This window comes from Columba livia, chromosome 1 (assembly GCF_036013475.1).
Source record: "Columba livia isolate bColLiv1 breed racing homer chromosome 1, bColLiv1.pat.W.v2, whole genome shotgun sequence".
NCBI classification, from domain to species: Eukaryota; Metazoa; Chordata; class Aves; order Columbiformes; family Columbidae; genus Columba; species Columba livia.
In genome coordinates, this window is record NC_088602.1 from 116,227,549 (window position 1) to 116,236,144 (window position 8,596).

Sequence of the window (8,596 nt, forward strand, 5' to 3'; positions counted from 1 at the left end):
GGAAACTCAGTCAATATGCAGGAAGTCTGAAAATTGAGCGATACAATTTTTCCCAGCTAATGCAGTGGAGATTTTTAGGAGATATTATTGTTTTTACTGCCCTACCTGCAGTCTCACATTAACCATTTAAGTATGGTGAATGACCCAACTCTCCAGGTATTCCTCTAAGACACGGTAACTCTGAAAGTTTTCATTGCAACACTCCATCTGGAAATATCCACAGCATGGAAGACTCCACAGTTTAAATATCATGCTATTCCATTCTACAAAGAATTGAACAGTAAGAATTTCTTTAGTGAAAAAGATAATTATTAAATTGTTGTTTCAGTGCCAGCATTTCAAACACAGATACTTATTTGTCTCCTGTAAATGTTAATATTGAAGGCATCTGCGTTATCTCAGAGTTAGAGTCAATAACTTAAAGAATATTGCAATGTAATGTCCCAGGCTTATAAACAGAAATAATTATTAACCCTGATATACATTTCTGCAACAAGTAATGTGCATGACTGACTAATACCTACCAGATTTTTGATCACACAGCCTCTGACTTTTTTTAGTACCAGTCCTCTGTTGCTCAGATGTTATCCATTTTGATAGATTTATACATCTCAAGAAAATACTCCTTCACTTTCTTTATGAAAGAAAATGGAAGTCAGACAAAAGACATTATAGCTATTGAATCTCAGGAGTCTGGTAGAAATTACACAGCTTCTTCTGAATACTAAGATCCCAGTACAAATAATACTTCCAGATAATTCTGTTTGGAGTTCTGGGAGTGTCAGGTACTGAAAATTGTAATTAATCTAGCTAATGTGGATGATTAAATGAAAGTTTCTCTGGAGTGAATGCCAAAAATCTATTAAGTCTCTGGAACAGTGGAGAAGATAATGATAGGATATTATATATATTTTATATTTTATATATTCAGGTTTTCCGTGATACTTTTCCCAAATGATACTAAGACAGCTGTGGGAATTTTTCTTTATGTTTTGAGAGGTCACTATAATTTATTTAGTATTTATGGTCACTCTTGCAGTGATGGAGACACAGTTCAGAAGTTTGCACATTTGTGGTGTAAAGTAACATTCACTTCCACTTACACAATGCTTGAAAAAAAATGTTAACCTGAACAATATTTCACTCAGTACAAGCACAAGACTGTAGAATGTTTTTTTCTCATCATTTTTTGGAAGAACTTCTGCCACGGAGGCACCCCAAAATCAGTTTCAGGTGACAACAAGGTCCAAAACAGACTTTTATTCTGTCTGGGAAAGTCCGGCAAAATAACCAACTAGAAACAGGGTTTATAAAATCAGTTAGCACTCCGGTAACATCAAATACAGGTTCAGATATCAATTGAGGAAATTATTGGGGTACAGCAAATAAGAATAATGGAGAACCACAGCGTGCATACCCGCACTCACAAGAAGCAACGCCAGAGCTGTCTGACTCCAGGATACTGCACTCACTTGTCTAGTGAGGAAATACACCTGTCTGTCCAGCAAGGAAAATACACTTGCTTATTTAGCAAGGAAAATACACTTGCCTGATTTCAGCAAGGACCTACACTCACTTACGCAGTGAGGAATTATTCAAGTATGTATCTAATAACTTATCACTCACACACACGTGGAGGTGAGGCGGTCCCGGGGCATTACCTTAGGTGGCGTTTTGGCCTAAGGGGAGGCCTAAGTTCTGGCCTAAGCTCATCAGCTGCAGCAGACCCATGGCTCCGAGAGGACCACACAAAGGGGATCCTTGGCAGGCACCCCATTTTTATAGTCTTGTCAGATCTGGCTGTGGGAATTCCAGAAGCTTCTCAGCTTCTCTGCACCCCACACTCTGGCTATGGGTGCCCCAGAATCTTCCCGACTTCTCAGCGCCTCTCCTCCTCTCCTGGCTAACAGACACGAAGGTCAAACAAAGGAGCTATTAACTCCCCCACTGAAGGAGAGGGGGGGTGTGTTGAGGGAGAGGGAGATGTGCATGCACCTTCCACATCAAAGGAAAACGTGGGGGTGGGGGAAATGCGCAACTGCCACAACTTCCCATAAATTCAGAGTTTGTTAATATTTTTTTTTCCATCTCCTTTTCAAATGAATAGAAATGTAGGTGTTCCTGCTCCGGCAGGGGGATTGGACTAGATGATCTTTCGAGGTCCCTTCCAATCCCTAACATTCTGTGATTCTGTGAAGAAACAGGATTTTTTTTCTTTTTTATTTTTACTTTTTTTTTTTTTTTAACACATTAAAGACTACATTTGAAATTTATGTATCTTCCAAAGCAACACTATTTGTTCACCAGATGACTGGAAAATTTCTGCAGGTTGATGATGTAGAACTTGAACTGTAAAATACTAAGTATGGATTTTTTTAAAAAATTTATTTTTTCCTGGTCAGAAAGCTCAGGCTGAGTACTGTTATTTATTTTGAACTGGAGTCAGATGCTCTATTTTGGGTGCCTAACTGATGTATTACAATTCACAGGCAGCAGACTCTATTCTACTTGGCCAAGTCGAAGTTCTCTTAGTAGGCAGTAATGTGGCCTATACACTCAGTAAGGAAAATTAGGTACCTCCAGGGAGCAATTCAGAGAGCCTAGGCAAGTTATCAGTCTTTCTCTATTGACAGTATAGAAAAATGTATTACTTTACAGTTATTCAGTGATTCTGCACTCAGAATGAAACCTTCACAAAAGCAAAGATAGACCCTGTAGTCCCTCCCATTGTGTTTGAAAAACGTATGGCTATTCATAAGTGTTTGCATTTTCAAGTTTTGTTCTGTAATGTACATAACTGAAATTATAAAATTAAGATTTATCCTCCAGAATATCTTTGCACTGTCAGCAAGTTTGCTGATGACACCAAGCTGGGAGGAGTGGCTGACACACCAGAAGGCTGTGCTGCCATCCAGCGAGACCTGGACAAGCTGGAGAGTTGGGCGGGGAAAACTTTAATGAAATATAACAAGGGAAAGTGTAGAGTCTTGCATCTGGGCAGGAACAAACCCAGGTTCTAGTATAAGTTGGGGAATGACCTATTAGAGAGCAGTATAGGGGAAAGGGACATCGGTGTCCTGGTGGACAGGAGGATGACCGTGAGCCAGCACTGTGCCCTTGGGGCCAAGAAGGCCAATGGCATCCCAGGGTGTACCAGAAGGGGGGTGGTTAGTAGGTTGAGAGAGGTTCTCCTTCCCCTCTACTCTGCCCTGGTGAGACCACATCTGGAATATTGTATACAGTTCTGGGCCCCTCCATTCAAGAAGGACAGGGAACTGCTGGAGAGAGTCCAGCATAGGGCAACAAATATGATTAAGGGAGTGGAGCATCTCCCTTATGAGGAAAGGCTGAGGGAGCTGGGTCTCTTTAGCTTGGAGGAGACTGAAAGGTGACCTCATTAATGTTTATAAATATGTAAAGGGTGAGTGTCATGAGGATGGAGCTGGGCTCTTCTTGGTCACAACCAACGATAGGACAAGGTGCAATGGATATAAAGTGGAATACAGGAAGTTCCACTTAAATATGAGAAGAAACTTCTTCTCAGTGAGGGTGCCAGAGCACTGGAACAGGCTGCCCAGGGAGGTTGTGGAGTCTCCTTCTTTGGAGACATTTCCTGTGTAACCTCATCTAGGTGTTCCTGCTCCAGCAGCGGGATTGGACTAGATGATCTTTCAAGGTCCTTTCCAATCCCTAACATTCTGTGATTCTGTGATTCAGTAATACACACTAAGCATTGCTACTGAAGAAACACCTAAATACAAAAGCAGTCGGAGCCTTCATTAAGATAAATAGATGTTGTAAAGAATTGTCTTTAAGTGCAATGGTAAGAGCACTGAAGTCCTTCATGTGCTGCAGAAAGAAGGAATGCAAGTCAGAACAGATCAATTTGGGGTAATACCGAGTCACTAGGTGTTTCATGCTCAAGAACTGGGCTGTAGACAGGGTAGGGGAGGGCCCCAGCAGACAACTGGACATCAATAGGCAGGGCCTGTCATTCCCTCAGGGCCCTGACACTGGAATAATGTCATGACTGCTATGATAAGAAACACATTATGAGCTACATTCGTAAGTCACATAATTTATATGGATACAGAAATGAAAGAAAATATTTTTTTCATCTAAAGAAATCTGCATTTCTTCCTCATTAATTCTTTTATAATGAATAATGCAGCAGGAAATATTCTAATTTTAGAACGCCTTTAATTTGGATGGACTTCATACATTTTTCCATCTTATTAACCCCAGTGCTCCTTTCTTGATATGGGAGGTAATTTACATTTATTCCTTTGTTTAATTGTGCCACTTACACGACAGGTGTTCTCTGTGGTAGTCCATATCATGTGCAGATCAATGCTGTGGCAGTGCTCAACACTTTGGTATTTAAATTCTTGGTCATACAGACTCCCTTCTTACATTAAAATGTAGGAAGTAAGAAGTCTGCCTCCAAAGGTTAATAGAATTTGGTCATGCAATGTTCCCCTCTTCCAGCTCATGAATAATCTGTGATTAGATAACATCTCAGGATGCACACAAATCTAGAACTATGCCTCAAATATTGAACAAGTGAACATTTTTGATGTGTCCAGTCCAGAAAGACAACTCCTCATCACTTTCTCATCCTTCATGTCTTTATTATTTAATTATTTATATAGCCTGGTATTAATTTACATGCATATATTAGTTATTCATTAGAGCCAAAGTACACCAATTTTCAAATTTAACAGGATAACACTGATTTTTTTCTCATGTTTTTTTTGGTCACTGAGGCTATGTGCTTTTGCTGTTAGAAAAAGTGGGCCAGGACCTCCTACATTATTATATTGTATCCCTGCAGTACACAAAGGGAATGAAGTGAAGAGGCAGAAATGGCACCTGGCCAAATACTCCTGCTGTGAACAAGGGTTGAGAGCTTTCTCCAGACAATCCTCCATATGATAACATGAAAGTTATCTTTACATTTTCTTTGAGTGATTGTGTTTACAACGGGAACTGACCAACATAATTTTTTTTACCCTTTTTAACCATGGAAAATAATCTCGGGATTTGACCTGACCTAATAATGACCTTAAAAATGAATAAAACAGAAAACAATGACTCAGAACATACAAATAGTGATATTTAATTTGTCAAGAAACCATTTTTAAGAGAAACTAAAATTTCCCTGGTTTGGATGCTTTTAAGTATTAGCAAAGGGAAACTTATAATTCTGGTGTGTATTATGGCAAAAAAATATTCTATTACTGTAGTCTTCAACACTAAATTTATTATTGTTCAAATAAATAGTAACCAAGAGTTTTTATCAAAGTCAGCATGATAATGAAAGATTTAAATAAAAGACATTTAAAGGAAGATTTGGTAGTGTTATTTTCTTTCTTTGAGCAGCCCACTGATTTCAAAGTCAATGTCTCAAGAACAATTTAAGATTTCAGTAGCCCCAGGTCACATGCTTTAAGTTAATCTGTTTATTCTGTTTATGAAGTTTCTTCTTTATTTGCAGACTGGTTTTTCAGAGGTATACTGCCAAAGGGACATCACATATTTCTGAGGAGAGGGCTAGAGAGCAAGAATGCAAAGTTAAATAGGTATTAAGAAGCAGGAACCCAGCAAGGACTATTAACACTCTCCACAGAACAGCTTCCTGTACTTGATTCGGGATCTGTGGGATTTTGCCGTACACTTTCACCAAATTCAGCCAAGCATTCTTGAACACAACACGTGCAAAACAATAGAGGCAGGTTCACAAGTACAAATATATTAGCAGGGGCAACAGCTGGTAACATTTAACAGCTCTAATAGTGAAAGCTATTTTCAGGGAAGTAATAGAGGAAATCAGAAGAAAATGAGCAAGAGTAAGGGAAAATGCAGACTCTTACCAGTGGCTGCTCTGGAAGAGCAGCTGCAGGGTGCCAGGTGAACATCCTCCTCTGAGTGAGGTTCTCACCAGTGATTGATTGCCTGTTAAGTTTCTGTGCACATGTATTATAGGGTAATGCTGGTCAAGCATTTAAAGGACTATTGTCTTTTTTATCATGTGCTGTTTGGTTCTATCAATAGTAGAGAAAACTGGATAAAAATCCTTAAATACTTAAAATCTGCAAAATAAGAGGAAAGAATAGGGGTGTAAAGAGGAGTGATCGTCATGCTGGTGCTAGCCACTATACCAACACTATCAGGATTGGCAGCTGCAAGTCCATGAGAGCGACAGTGTGGGAACAAAAAGAAAAATAAAACCACAGAAGCTCCAGTAAAGCACTTCTACAGCAGCATAGGTGAAAGGTTACAGAGCTTCAAGTAGCATTCTCTTAGCATTACCAAGGCTAAGGTACTAAGGCACCTCATGCACTTCAGGCATCATGTAACAGTATCTCCTATTCTACAATCATGCTCATGATCGTATTTTGTAGTAAACAGATTCACATTGCCTGTGTTTACTCTGTCTTGTTAGACTTAATTTTTTGAGAAAAAAATTCACACTTAGCGTTCTCTGTCAAAGCCATTATTTTGCAAGTTCTACACAATAACAGTATGGAAGTACAGAAAAATAGCAACTATTCCTTTCAGTCAGAGACTTAATTTTAATTCAACTTCACATTCATGAAAGCTTTGGAAAGGGTATCTGTATGTGCCCAGAATATTAAATATTACTTAACAATAGCATTTGTAGTACTGACTTTAGTTTTCCTTTTAAATTGTCTGTGGATTAAATCAGTGTATTAATCTAATGTGCCAAAATAAATAATATAAACATGACAGCTGTTGCATTACACTGATTATTAATTCTAGAACAATCACAGTAACGAAACAACTTCCTCAAAGGCTTTGAAAAATGAATTGCAAAGCACTTAATAAGGGCTAATTTGTTGCGAAGTCCAAAGAAGAATACTTTGAAGTGCAATGTTTGTGCAGGCAACTGCTCATTTTAACAAATTGATTGGGATTTTTCCTTCAAGTGTATAATGAGAAAACATCGACATTTGCAGTTCAGTTGTTTGAGAAGTTAAAGAGTCAAACAAGAGGCTATAGTTCTGAAACTGATTTCTTTGCTTGGTTTACCAGATCCATGATTAAGAACTGCTGTTTAGGTTTTCATTGCATCTCTGTTGATGTTCAATGTGGTGAGAAAGAAACTTAATTTCAGTCGTCAGTGCCAGATTTTATTTTAAGTACGAATGTCAGTATACATTTTAAACTGATCTGATATTTCTTTGTGAATTAATTTTGATGAGATGATTTGTTTTCTAAGCAGAATCATAATACTCTGAATTTTCATTCCTTGTTATTCAGAGTCTATGTATGCATCATAAGATTTTAATTTGAAACACAAAATGAATTTTTTGTTTGAAACAGACAACTGTTGCCTATTGTTCATGTATGTTTGTGTGTTGTTCAAATATGTCCTTTTTATCATAACAGCGGAAATACAGACCTCACGACCTTGACAGTTTTTTCTGCAGCATGTGACAGTAAAATGTTCTGTAAACTCTACAGAAACAGCTCTCATTTATTTACTCACACTTGGCAGGAGTTTCTTGGATGGCAGAGTGTGCTGGGTTATGTCAGATGTCTCTTGACCACTGTGAGGTTATGACTAAGGTCTGGGAAGGAACTTAGCAGTGCATTACTCTTCCATTATTACACATAGATAGTAAATTAGGTTTACATATTATTTTACTTTTGTTATTTTAGCACATGTAACACATTGCATATGTTATTTTAAAAATATAGAGGGTAAGTGCATTTTATCAAAATGAGTGTTTAAAGCCATTTTCTTGTTTTCTTTTATTCTACCTTCACCTTCCTATACTGAGAGTAAGTATGGAGGATTAGAAGCTCTGTGAAAAGAATCACTGTCATAAATCTTACTAAAATACAATAAAATGTATTCCTGTAGAAAAGATGTGTACAAGCATAAGAGATTGCCAGAGCTGGGATATGAGTACATCATAAGCCTGAAGCTTTGGCCATCAGGTCCAGGAATACACGATAAATCCACCATCTCAGATTCTGATGGAAAGAAAAAAAAGGATTCTGATCTTCGAAGTTGTGAATAAAAAATTGAAAACAGTAAACATAAAAACTGATACAGGTCAAAACTGTAGTTCTCAGACAGCTAACTGTTCTGTTCCTTTTATCATATTAATGTCATGACCTCAAGGGTTATCTGAACAGTGGGTGTTTCAAGATTGTTGTTGTGGTTTGGCCAGAGTCTGTAACAAACAAAAATACATAAGCTTTTGTCCTTTAAATTTCTCTGCTTTATTACAGATTACTAGAAATGCCACAGAAGTCACCACTAGCAAACATACTATCACAGAAATCACCAGTAGTAAGTTAATGAAGTGAATATGTGTAGCTATCAAGTTATTATATATTGCTATCAGCAATCAATAATAGAAACCATCAATTGTATAACAACAACTAATGTAACAGCAACATCCAAAAATGTATTTACTCTTTCAGGTTACTACAAACTTCTCACTAGTGAAGTAAGCTTATCAACGATATAACAGCAGATATACTCATGATAGATTACTCGTATAGATATAGACTACCAGTATCAAGGAAATTAGACAGATTTCAGAAGGGATCAAACCAT